The 12,606-nt window shown below is 36.8% G+C and overlaps 1 protein-coding gene and 1 non-coding gene across 4 annotated transcripts in view; both read left to right on the top strand.

Moving 5' to 3' along the window:
• Nucleotides 1-12,606, top strand: part of CCDC91 (coiled-coil domain containing 91) — a 361,761-nt gene that overhangs the window by 272,096 nt on the left and 77,059 nt on the right. The window lies entirely within an intron of this gene.
• Nucleotides 9,120-9,231, top strand: LOC132020985 (U6 spliceosomal RNA). The gene has a single exon (XR_009405175.1). It is a non-coding gene; the product is annotated as a U6 spliceosomal RNA (small nuclear RNA).

Here is a 12,606-nt window from a genome sequence, read left to right as displayed (position 1 = left end):
GCATACAACTTGTAACTTACTCTTAAGTAGATTTTTTTTTTAATTTTAAGTAGATTTTTCACCTGTCATGAATGTTTTTTAAAAAAAATATTTTATTTATTTATTTGACAGAGATCACAAGTAGACAGAGAGGCAGGCAGAGAGAGGGAAGCAGGCTCCCCGCTGATTAGAGAGCCCAATGTGGGGCTTGATCCCAGAACCCTGGGACCCTGACCCGACCCTAAGACAGAGGCTTAACCAACTGAGCCACCCAGCACCTCATGCCGTGAACTTTTGAGTACCCTAGCAAAGATTCCTGGCTTAGATTATTTTAAATATTATTTCATTCCCACAGGGTTTTAAAGTTTAGATTTACATAAAAAACAGGACTTGTATTTTCCTGATTTTATTAGGAAATATTAGGTGGTGATAAAAGATTGACAAAGTCTTAAAATGAGGTTTTAAGCATGCATGAATTGGGTTATGAAGTTAAAACCACCACCAGCTTATATAATAGCAGTGATAAGGTAACAATAAGTTTGTCTTGCCTTTTTGAAAACCACTCTAACTTTACTATTCTAGGTAGTATTATCTCTTTTATCTTTTTGGTTTTAAACATAGTGTTAACTGTATTTAAAGTTTATGTTAACACTGTTTAAAACTAAAACCCTTAGCCTATTCTTTTTAGTTCTCATTAAAGTCCTTATGGGCATATTCTTGGAATTAGTACACATTTCTACTCACATACAGGCTAATGCCAAACTCCCTTAAAATTATACTTCCTCTAGGAATGAAAAAATAAAACAAAAGTAACATGTCAGAGTTATTTCAGTCCTTTAAAAATGAAACAAAAGTAACATGTCAGAGTTATTTCAGTCCTTTAAAATAGATCCAAATATACAAGTCATTATTGCAAACAAGTTTTTTATTTAGCAAATTAAGAAAACGGAGTCATGATCCCAACATAAGCTTTTTCAAAACCAGTTTTGTTAAATTCTGAAGTTATGTTGGCACGGATAATATTTTCTTTAAATTTCATTTGATTCTATTTCAGTATGGAGGTAAGCTGTATAATCCTTGTATTTACTTCTCTGATACTTCTTAGTGGCTCTCAATTCTTAATTCTATCTTGCTAGATAGAGAGAAGAAAATACTGTCATTTACAAGAAAGATACAAGGATTGAACAATGACCATCTGGGTTTTGCACTAATATTACTACAAGAGCATCTTATGAAACATTTACAAATATAATGACTTTCTCTGTATACTTTAAACAGTTGGATCATAGAAATTATAGGGTTGTGTAGGTTTACTCCATAATAGGTTAATGTTCTTTATATTATCCTGCATATTTATGAATATCTGTTGCTTCCCATTCTTTGACTTATTTTTTCAGATGTATAAATTGTTAAAAGATGAATTATTTTTCATGTGCTGTTTTTTAACTGAAACTTCTAAAATGACTATTTTCTTCCTTTCTTTATCAAAATCTTGATTTGTTATATAGTTTTCCATCATATGTATCTCCTCTGCCATCAGTTCTTTCCTTGGAAAAAATAGCAAAAATAACAATTTGGTTTGTAACTAATAGTGCCTTGGAAACAGCATGAAAAAATCATTTTCTAAGAGATGCGGTATTTTTCTTCTCATATGAAAACAGAGAAAACCTCCTTGACATTCTGTTCATTGCTGATTCATATGCACTGACATGACCTCTCTGTGCTCCTGTCTTGCTTTGGAAGCTTTGTGCTCACTCTTTAAAGGAAGTCCAATTATTTAATACATGTGAACTCGAGTCTGTAACAGAGAGGAAACAGATACATCATTTATTATCATCATCACATTATTTTTGAATGAAATCCATTCGATTATGGGTGAATCACATGTCTGACTTAGTCTTAGAGTAAATTGTCAGACAATTTTTCTTATTTTTTAAATTAAGAATATTAAATGGATAGACAAGACATAATTTTACTTTTCTTTCTGTGGGATTGATGTACCATTGTATATCTCTTCATCTTATTTCTCTTTTTAAAGATATTTATTATCCTATATTCTTTTCCTAGAAGTTTTTCATTCATTCTCCTCATTATTGATTGGTTCAGCTGAGTTTCCATGCATGACATTCCATAATTCTTAGTTTTATACATAAAGCTTCAACATTCACATGAATTTACCCTCTTAAGAACTAATTTTTATCATTGCATCCTTTAGCAGAGAGTTTAAGATTAACCTAATTAAGATCCTATAAATATGTGACAGGTTGTTGGTCTGTTGGAAAAGTGTGTATTTTTTAACTTCAGATTGAATTCCTAATTTTGTACAATAGAGTTTGACTCTAACCGATTAGACATAAAAGGAGTTTATTTATTAAGAGGTTATTGGGATGGGAGAAGTAGGCTTGTAAGCTCAGCTTTCAAAAGGAAAGCCCAAAAGCATGACATAGAACTGACCTAATGAGAAGATCCCATTGATGCTGCTGACCCACCATATGCCCCCTCCCAACTCATTGCTTTTCCTCCCCCACCTAACACCGCTGCATCTCACAGCCTCTAGCTTTTGGCCCCTAAAACGAAAGTCTCTCCCTCCAACCTTCACCAGTTAAGAGGGTCCCTTACAGAGTTTCATTCATCAGGCTGTTTATTTTTCTTGAAGCATGGGGGTAACCCTGATTGGTAGGCCTTTGATCACATTGCCTGTATGCTGGGTACAAAAAAGAAGCTAAGAAATACTCTTTAGGCATTCTACCTCGAGGTGACCAAACTTGTAAGGATAGAATATCCCCTGATATGTTAAGGGCTTTCACAAAATGCCAAAATAAGAAAATATGGCAAATGTATGCTATCATTTATTGCTTGGTTATTCAATATCAGCTTATACCCTTTGTCATTACTTAAACCTAACCTTTAAAATATACCGTTCTTCCATACTTACCCATATTAACAGTAACATTAAGTAAAATAATAACAAAATACTTCAGCTGTCCCGTATAAAAATAAAATGTGTTCATAAAGGGAATGGCCTAGAGTCTCTTGTAGCAACCTACCACAAGGCGGGTGTAGCTGAGAATAAGTAATTCTGAGAGTAAGTGATTCTGAGCATAGAACTTCTGCTTTTTCTTTCTCAAGTCTCTTCAGGTTCTCAAGTCTCATTCCATGTGTGTCACAGTCACTTCATATGGCCTACTCCTGAGCATGCCTGATTGAACCGTTCAGTGAATCAGCTAAACCAAGCTGACTTAGGGCAGATCAGGTCACATTTATTGTTTGCAGTCTGATGCACAGACTCTAATAGCAAAGGGACACGTTTCCTGCCTGATGACTTTGCTCCAAAACCTTAGCGATCTCTGCTGGGATTCCTCCATCAGAATTTGCCCCAGGCTCTATCTAGTACTGTGATAAAATTATGACAGTTCTAAATCCATTGAATCTGTTGGTCACAAAGGCCAGGTCGATGTTCTGTAGCCGGGATTAACTAGGAAGGGCTCCTCTGTCCTTTAGTGCTCACTCAGCATATTTCAGGTTACTGCATAAGTAGATCACAAAGCAAAATTCCCAGTGGGATATAGATTATTTTCAAAAAAACCCACATACCACCATGCTTCTTTCTTAGTGGCAGGAGGTACAGTCAGTCATGTACCTTCGTAGAGGTTATCCTGACGTGCCCAAGATCATGGGGCCCTCAGAAACTTCACCACGGTGTAGCTCTGCTGTTTTCATAATGATGAAACTACCCCCCTCACTCCACGCATGTTGGACTTAGAGCTGTGTGTTACGTGTCTGCACAAAGGAGCTTGAATACTTGTCACTTCCTGCTTTCCAGGTCCTGGAGATGTAATGTCATCATTGTAGTCCTGTGTTTTGGTGAGACAGTACGGGTCTTTGTGAAATGTACTGTGGTTCAGAGCCAAGTAATTTGTATAACCCTAAGAGGAAATGATTTATTGCTCTATGAACACAGCTGTTGCAGGTGTTCTCTCTCTATTAGGGAAGAAGGAAATAGTCCAGGTGCAGATGAAATAGCCGTGTACCTGGCGCTGAGCGCTAGGTAAGAATGTGCGTCTGCAGGAGTGGCTGCGTATGAGACGGCTCTCTGATGAAGCCTCTTGCCATCTCCTCTCCTTCCCCAGTGCCAGCTCCATACTCCATGTGTTTAAGGTTCCAGTGGGCTGGATGGGGGGCACCTTCAGGTTAAAATTCCTCCCACTGGTCGTTTGATTCCCACAATCACCCTTTCTGACCACTAGTCCATAGTGGTGTTCTGGGTTCCCCGTCTTTTAGAGTTAGTTCAGAGCTGTTGTACAACAGTGCCCCCTAGACCTGGCCTTTCCCTCCTGTGGTACAGTTACGTTGATGCAAAAGGCCAAGCTGAGAGTTTGCAGTTTACGCCTGTCATGTCATTATGATTCGTGTCTTCAGGAACTTGGAGCTCTGCATCTGCAAAGTGACTTAGGACTAGAAATTGGAATAGACATTACAAATTTTTGTTGTGTGGCTCAAGTCAGGCCTCTCTGCATTAAACCCAGATATATTATAATTGTATTAAGTTGGGATTTTTTTGGATGCCTATCTGGTATATGGATCATTTGATCCAGTAGCCAAAACCGATGGTCAGAGCAGGCCAGAGCATTCTGATTACAACTTAACTCTCCTAACAAGAACAGTAACCTTCTCCTCCTGCCTCTTGGATCTAAATTTATCTGCCTGAGGTCGGCCACCTGAGCATCCCACTGTCTACACTGAAAGCAGTGAGACCTAGGAACACTCCTGGTCTGTAAAAGGTAGACAGTATTGTTGGCTGATGCTGCCTTTCCCCTCCCCGGGAATATTAGGGAATAGCTCTTGGCTGTGATTTTTGCCTTGAACTGAGAATTTGGAATTGTGAACATTTTGTTATCTTCTTAAAAAGATGTGCTGTGGAATTAGAAGCAGGTCAAGAATCGTGTCTTCTTCATGCTCTTTATATTGTTGTTCCATGTTAGTAGCCACTGGATCTTCTGAAGTCTTGCCTTCATTGGTCCCTTTATTTCAAGTGACTGTAGTTAAAACTTTGTTACTTTGCTACTGCAGGCTTCCAGACTTGATTTGACTTTTTTTTTTCCTCTTTCAGAAACCGGCTGGAATATTAGAGCCCTTAGAGAGCCAGAACTAACCATAGATGTTTCTGATTTTTTCCTGAGGCTAAAGTGCCTTCAGCCACTCTTAGTAGCCATTTAGTATCAACCAGGGCTTTCCTCTTCAACAGTAGAAACTGTCTCTGGCTAGTTAAGCAGTAAAAAAAAAAGGTCATTAAAAGGAAATTGACTAGTTGACCAAAGTGTTGAGAGCTAGAGAACCAGGGGCAAGGTTAAGCTTCTAGAAACAATACCAAAACTATACCACAAAACTTGCTCAAAAACAAGTCCCCCTTTGCTGTGACATTCCCATCAAGCACTCTAAGAGCCTGTTGCTTAAAGCAACCATTGCAGTAGCTAACAGCTGAATGTGTCTCATCCTTGTGAGCAAAATGGATGCTATACAGAGCTTCCTTCATCTCTTTCTGCTGAATCAAAGTCCATTACGGTTGACTCTGATTAGCAGAGCCCCGGGAATAGAGCAGGATAGATAACTGTGTTGTCTGGGTTTTACCTAGGGGAGTCATACCTCATAAGGCTAGAAATTCACCAAACACAGGAAGGGTATCAAAAATCAGGGAGCATTACAAATGGCCACTCCATATTTTGGGAATTTTTTCCAAGTTGCTATGGTTACTGTAGAAATATTTTTCCAGCTTTTTAGTCTCATGGCTAATTCTAAATCTGATCCTTTGAAGTCAAACTACATGGGTTTCATTCTTACTAAAACAGGACTTTAGCAGTTGCCAGGTTCATCAGACATGTTGTAGAAGGTTTGCCACTTGGCCACCACAATTTCATACTTTCTCAAATAATCTGAGGTTTCTACAGTTAGGCCCAGATGATGTGACACTGTGCCGAGGATATGCAGTATTTTGAATAGATAAGGTTTTTATTCCGTGTACTTATGCTAAAAATAGATAGTTTTAGAAGGTATGTATAAGTAGATTTTTTTTTTTTTTAAGTTTTAGTGATTAAGTGACTGTTCTTAAGCTAACCGACAATTTTACCTTTGGTAATTTAGGAACATCGTACATATATACATAAGTATAGTACTTGTTTTTGTAGAGTGATGGCCACAAAGATTCCTAAAGTAGAAAGAACTTGACTCACTTGTCTCTTTACTGAATTCACCTACATTAAATTTCAGTTGTCTGTTGTGTCTTCAGAAACATCTTTGCTCTCATGCTCTTATCAGTGGATCTGTTTCTTCTGCATCCTCTCCCATTTTCTCCTGTTATCTATGACCTCTTCTATTTTTTTCATCTCTAAGTGTAAAATGGAAGAAATAATAAGAAACTAGACAGCAAAGTACTTTTTTTTTTTTTATCAAATTAAGCCATGTATATTCTAAGTCTGAAAAAGGAGAGTCTTTAATCCTTAACTATGTAATAAGGATATAGGTTTTGTTGGGTCTATTTTCCCTGGTCCCTTTTACTTCTATCTTTCTCTGAGATTCTGGCCTGGAGAAAATTATGGCTGCTCAAAATCTGGCTGCCAGTCAGAACATTATTATGCTAGTAAGTTTCAAAGTTAGATTCCTCCAATCCATTCGCGTCTTTTCCAGATAATGTTTTCCAATGTAGATAATTTTCTGAACATTTGAGTTGAAGTACAATATTTTCAGATAAATCCTATATCCAACATTCAGTGCACATTGGGATTAATTCATTAAATGATCCCATTGCTCTTGTCACCAAGATTTTTCATATTTTCATATTTTTTGCATGTATAATGTGATCATTACCTTGTACCAGGAACATATTAATCATAATTTCTTTGCCATTTTACAAGAATTTTAATGTCTGCTTTTTATTCATCTGTGGGGACATTTGGCATATAAAATAATTTTGTTGCTTAGTTTTTCCTTTATAGTTTAGAGTGCTTATTCACTTAAGATTTAGTGTGACTATAATATATTCAACACTTTGCTTTTGTCCTCAATATTTATTCCATTCCTGTGGTTCACATTTTCCTTTTCTTATGTATCATGTGTTGAAAATGAAAATCTCTTGTCTGGGGTGGAGCTTAGCCACTGGACTAAACAAACATGCTTTCCTTCTGCTCTTAGTTGATTTTAGTGGTTAAATTACTAAAAAATCCTGTTAATAAAAAAAATAAGTTTTATATCTACCTGTTTTTATTGTGTACTTTCATAGTTAGTAAAAATTCCTTCCTTTCAACTCTCCCACCAAAATGCAACTTGTTCACTCATATTTCTTTTATATTTAAGACCCTGACATTAGCAGTCAACAGATTAATGAAAATAGCAAAATAGCATAGACATTCAAGAATCAAAGTTTTTTAATTTAGTGAAAGAAACTAAAGCACTTGAACAGAGTTTCCAGAACTCAGAGGTTATCTAGATGGGCTATCCAGGTCATGTTCTTCTTATATCAGTGGCACAAGTGTAAGAGGGAAAAACCCAAACACACAAACGTGGGAAGTTTCTGATTGTGTCACCTCTTGACATCTTGTGGACCAAAGCAAGTCACATGGCCAAGCCCAAGATCAAAAGGTAGAGAAGTACATTCTACCCACTGTGAGGCCAAGCATGTTGCGCAGTCAAATTCAACAACAATGGAGTAGGAAACTGATGCTCCCATGGAGGTGGGGGAAAGGAATGGGTTAATAGTTGCCAAATAGTAATTTAATCTGCTGCATACCAACCAATCTAGGCAAGCTACCCTCTCTCCTACTAATCTTACTTTACCATGTCATGACCCTGTTTTATTTTCTTCTTAGTCCATATCATTATCTGAAACTATTTTAATAGTTACATTGCATTATTTCTTCATTAATTAAATATCATCAGGCACCTAATGTGTACAAGCCAGTGCTCTTAAGTACTAGCAACACATCAATAAAAAAACAAGACCAAAATCCATGTTGTTTGCCTCCCTCCCTAAAGTATAAGCTCCAAGAAAGAAAGGACCTCATTTATTTTGTTCACCACTATATTCTCAGTGTCTCAGAATAAACCTGACAGGGGCGCCTGGGTGGCTCAGTGGGTTAAAGCCTCTGCCTTTGACTCATGTTATGATCCTGGGGTCCTGGGATTGAGCCCCGCATTGGGCTCTCTGCTCAGCGGGGAGCCTGCTCCCTCCTCTCTCTGCCTGCCTCTCTGCCTGCCTGTGACCTCTGTCAAGTAAATAAATAAAATCTTTAAAAAAAAAAAAAAAAGAATAAACCTGACACATAACAGATGTTCAAAACAATTTTGTTTCATGAATGAAGAAATGCCATTAAACATTTAAGTAATCTAACACCATTAGACCCTCTATTTATTAGGCAGCTTTCTGATTGTGATTTGTTTGCAATATAGGACATTTTTATAGACAGTCTTGTGAACTTGAGTTACTGTAAGACTTCTTGTGAGAGAAAGATCTGTGCTTGGTGTTTTGGCCAATCTGGTGTCTGTACCTATACAGTTGAAAACCAGTCCTTTGATGCAGTAAACTCAGCATGGTAAAACCACCCTGAGAAGTTTAAGAGATATGCCCCATTGGCTAAGTACACTTGTAATTCCCTTCTAAGCAGGTGATGCAAAGGGATTTTGACACAGAGTATGTGACATCCCGTGTCTCATGAGGGTTCTGCTCATTTTAGATACTTATCTTCTTTGCTTCAAGGTTTCTGACAAAAACTATTTTAGTGATAAGGTATTAGTTCTTTTCTTAGGCTCATACATAGCAAGCACAAAGAGTATGTAAAGAGCTAAGGTAATTAATGGATACCATTACCAGGTTTTGAATCATATGCTACTCTTTAATTTAGGCTTCTAAAGCTCTGCTTCAAGAAGTTTTCCCAGAATATGTATATATTGTACAAAACTGAGCAAAAACTTAATACCAGATTGTCAGTGGATCTGTTCCAAAGAGATATGAACTGCATTATCAACAGTCAGGACAGGACTGTTCCCCACTCCCATCCCTGAAGCTGTAGTTGTCTTATTTTTACACTCTATCAATTAGTATCTAATAGTAAATGGTCTGGCCAATCTCACATTTAAAATAAAATCAATCAGTGCTTGCTTCAGCAGCACAAATACTAAAATTGGAATGACACAGAGAAGATTAGCATGGCCTCTGCACAGGGATGACACATAAAATAAAATAAAATCAGTCATAGCAATTCTCATACATACTTTAAGTTCTTATGAATTTTTCATGCATTAGGCTGTGAAAAATACTAGATATGCTTCATAAAGTCTTTTAAGAGCTATGGCCATTTGCTAAAGAAGATACTATTGTTTAACCACAATAGATCTTAATAAAATATAGGTGATGATGAACTATTTTATAGAATTGGTGGGTGATGTACCACTGTTGAAAAAGAAGATTTTGTACAGTCTTAGACCGAGGAAGAATTTCCCAATATCTTTATGGCCAACAGTGTTATTGAGTTCTTTTGTAATGATTTTACTTATTCATTTCACTCATAACAAAAGCTGACTCAACATTTACATGCTAAATATGTACTCTAAGTAAGATAGACATGATTCCTACACTGCCAAAGATTAGATCCCAGAAGGAGATGGGGAAAGCCGGGATGTGCCACCCATGTGAGAGTGCTGAGAGAAAAGTGGGACAGGGTGCTGTAGAAGCACACGGAATGGGGCCTAAATGAAGTTCTCATGGATCAGAGTACCCTCCAGCAGAATAATATTGAAGCTAAAACTTTAACAGTTACTTCTGCCTCCCTCTATCCCTGTATGTATGGGGAATTATATCTTTAAAATATATCCAGATTCTAACCACCTCGATTGCTGTCACCAGTGGCTAAGCCACTATCAGCTTTTGCCTGGCTTTCTTCACAAGCCCCCTAACTAGGACCTTTACCTCTGCTCTCACACTGCAAAGTCATTTTTCATACTTCAGTCAGATTTTATCGCTTCTCTGCATAAAACCTTGAAATGGTCCCATGTCACTCAGAGGAAATGGCAGTGGCCTCTGGGGTTCTCCGTGATCTGGCCTCTTGCTTCTTCTCCCATCTCCCCAAAACACCAAACCTAACTATAAAAGACTGCAACTGTTTCAGAGTGTTAGTGTCACATAATAATTCGATGTTTTCAAAATTTCACTGAACTTATCCTGTGGGTGAAACTGAAAAACGAGCCTCATGGTTTACTAAGTAGAGTTAACTATGCTGTGTTTCAGATGTCATCTATGTATTATTTTGAGATATCTCTTACAGCCATCAAAACCAAGTGTTAAAGTACATCTAGACCCAAATCAGTATATCACAAAGTACTAAACCAAGATTTTCAAACGTAGTGAAGCATTATTCAATTTATTAGCCTCACTCTTTAAATAGTACATATTTTATGGCATGTACAACATTTTAGTGAAAAAATGCATGTCCATAAATTAATAAATAACCATTTATTTGAGCTAGAGAGCTTCATTTTAGACCAGTAGTTTTCTCCACACTCATGTCTAAGAAAAGATAACTGTAAAGATGTTTTTAAAAGAGACAGTATAGTGAAGGGAGCCCTTATTTGTTGAGAAAGTTGCACTATTTCTTGAAGGCTCTGCATTTGGTCTGTTTCATTTCTCCTAACTGGAAAATATGTTTGAGAGGGAAAAGCAAGATAGAAAGAGATGCAAAATAGTTGTCTTAATTGATTTGTACCTTGGTTATTTCGGTGCTAAATTTATAGTTAGTTTAAAATATACCTGACTCCTTAAGACCTTTGTTATACTGTGGGACAGTGTTTGTCTCATTTATTTTATTGTTGTAATGTTGTTAGGAAAGCTATAAGTTTAGGGAATATAGTAGAGAGCTGGTAAGACTTAAAGCAATTTAGAGAATGTCCAGATTGCATAGGGAATAGTCAAGAATGAAATCACTTCTAGAGCAACAATGATAAGCTATTATTTACTTCTCCTAGAGAATAGTATTGAGATAAGTTCATGAATAAATTCATCAATAAATCAAATATCATGTTTATATGATACAGAAGTATTATAAAATTTGACACTCAGTTTCAAGGACTTATGGGATGATGAGTCTAAATATATTTTTAAAAACTAGTGCATTGTACAAGGTAGCATACAATTGTCATAATTCATGACGCAGCTTGTCATTGCTCTGGGCATTTAGAGCAGGGAACATGAAGAAATAGTGCAAACCCTGTAAAGACCATAGTTCTCATCTAGCATTGCAGAATTGTGGCAAACAGTGCTACTTGTCTATATAATATTAAGTCTGTCCTTCTGACCCAGTAATAGAATCCCAGGGGTTTTAAGGGTAGCAGTATACACAGTTGTAAACAGGAACTCCTCAAACGTAACCCAGTTCTAGCCACTGAGGTGTCAACGAAAGTCTATTGAGTGAGGCTTTTAAGAAGCCTTTTTTTCTGGTAAAAGTAGACAGATTCCTTTGGCAAGCATATTTTGCTTTTCCTTCCTCGTCTTTCCTGTCTAGAACATAAACTGATGCCCGAAGGCACAATAGCCATCTTATGACCAAAGGGAAGAAAATGTATATGCTAAAGATATGCAGGTAGGAAAACAGTCTGGTTCCTGGACTGTTTACTCCCAGAGGCCATGGTGCAATAAATAATAATTTCTTCTTTAAGCCACTGTTTGTCAGGTTTCTGTTACAGCTGAACACACTTCTGACTGATAAGAAAGGTTAGGGTTGCATAAGTAAATATGTATAGGAAAAAACCAAGCATCAAGTCATAAGTGGCATCAATAATATGAGGACACAATTCAGAATCAGAAATGATTGTTACTTATCTATGTACAATGTAAAGAGTGAGGTTCCTGGAGTGTTTTATATTGACTCAACTGCCTTTAAATATATGAATTGCCTTACCTATTTGGGGGAATTTTTTTTTTTTTTTGACAGTCATCCTAGCCAAACTTTATTATGGGTAAGGTTTGTTGCCAGACATCATTAAACCCAAGTCAAGATAACACAAGCCAGAACATGTACAATAGAGGGGAATGGTGTTAGATATAAACCCAGCACCTGGAAACCTGGCCCATCCTGCATCCAGTGACTAACCCATCTGAATTCCTAGAGCATAAAAGTGCAGAGTAAGTCCCAAATCTTTAACATGGGATCTTGTTGCATTTTTATATTGTGCTACAAATATCTATAATATACATACATCATCTGTTATGATGGTGTCATGTGGGCTTGTGAGTTAAATTTTATTACCTTCATTAAGCACTTTTATTTTACCGGTGCCATTTATAATTAAATTGTTGGGGGGAATTATTTTTAATTATTTTCTTTGTCATCATCTATGAATTATCTGAAAGACATGACATTCTTTTGTCCATTTTTCATAAATGAAGGCAGAATTCATAAGTCCATACTTTTAAGTAGTCAGTATTCCAGTAGTCAAATGTAGGCTCCTGCAAGCTTTGCCCATTATTTAAGGACCTTAAATTGTTATCCCAGATAAGCCATTGTAACAATTTTGCCTGTTTTCCAACTAGATTACACTGCAGAAATGATATATTTAGAAGACTTAGTCGCCTCAACTGGATGTAGT

This window comes from Mustela nigripes, chromosome 6 (genome assembly GCF_022355385.1).
Source record: "Mustela nigripes isolate SB6536 chromosome 6, MUSNIG.SB6536, whole genome shotgun sequence".
NCBI classification, from domain to species: domain Eukaryota; kingdom Metazoa; phylum Chordata; class Mammalia; order Carnivora; family Mustelidae; genus Mustela; species Mustela nigripes.
The sequence above is the reverse complement of the archived record's forward strand: the minus strand, read 5'-3'. Positions and strand labels throughout refer to the sequence as shown.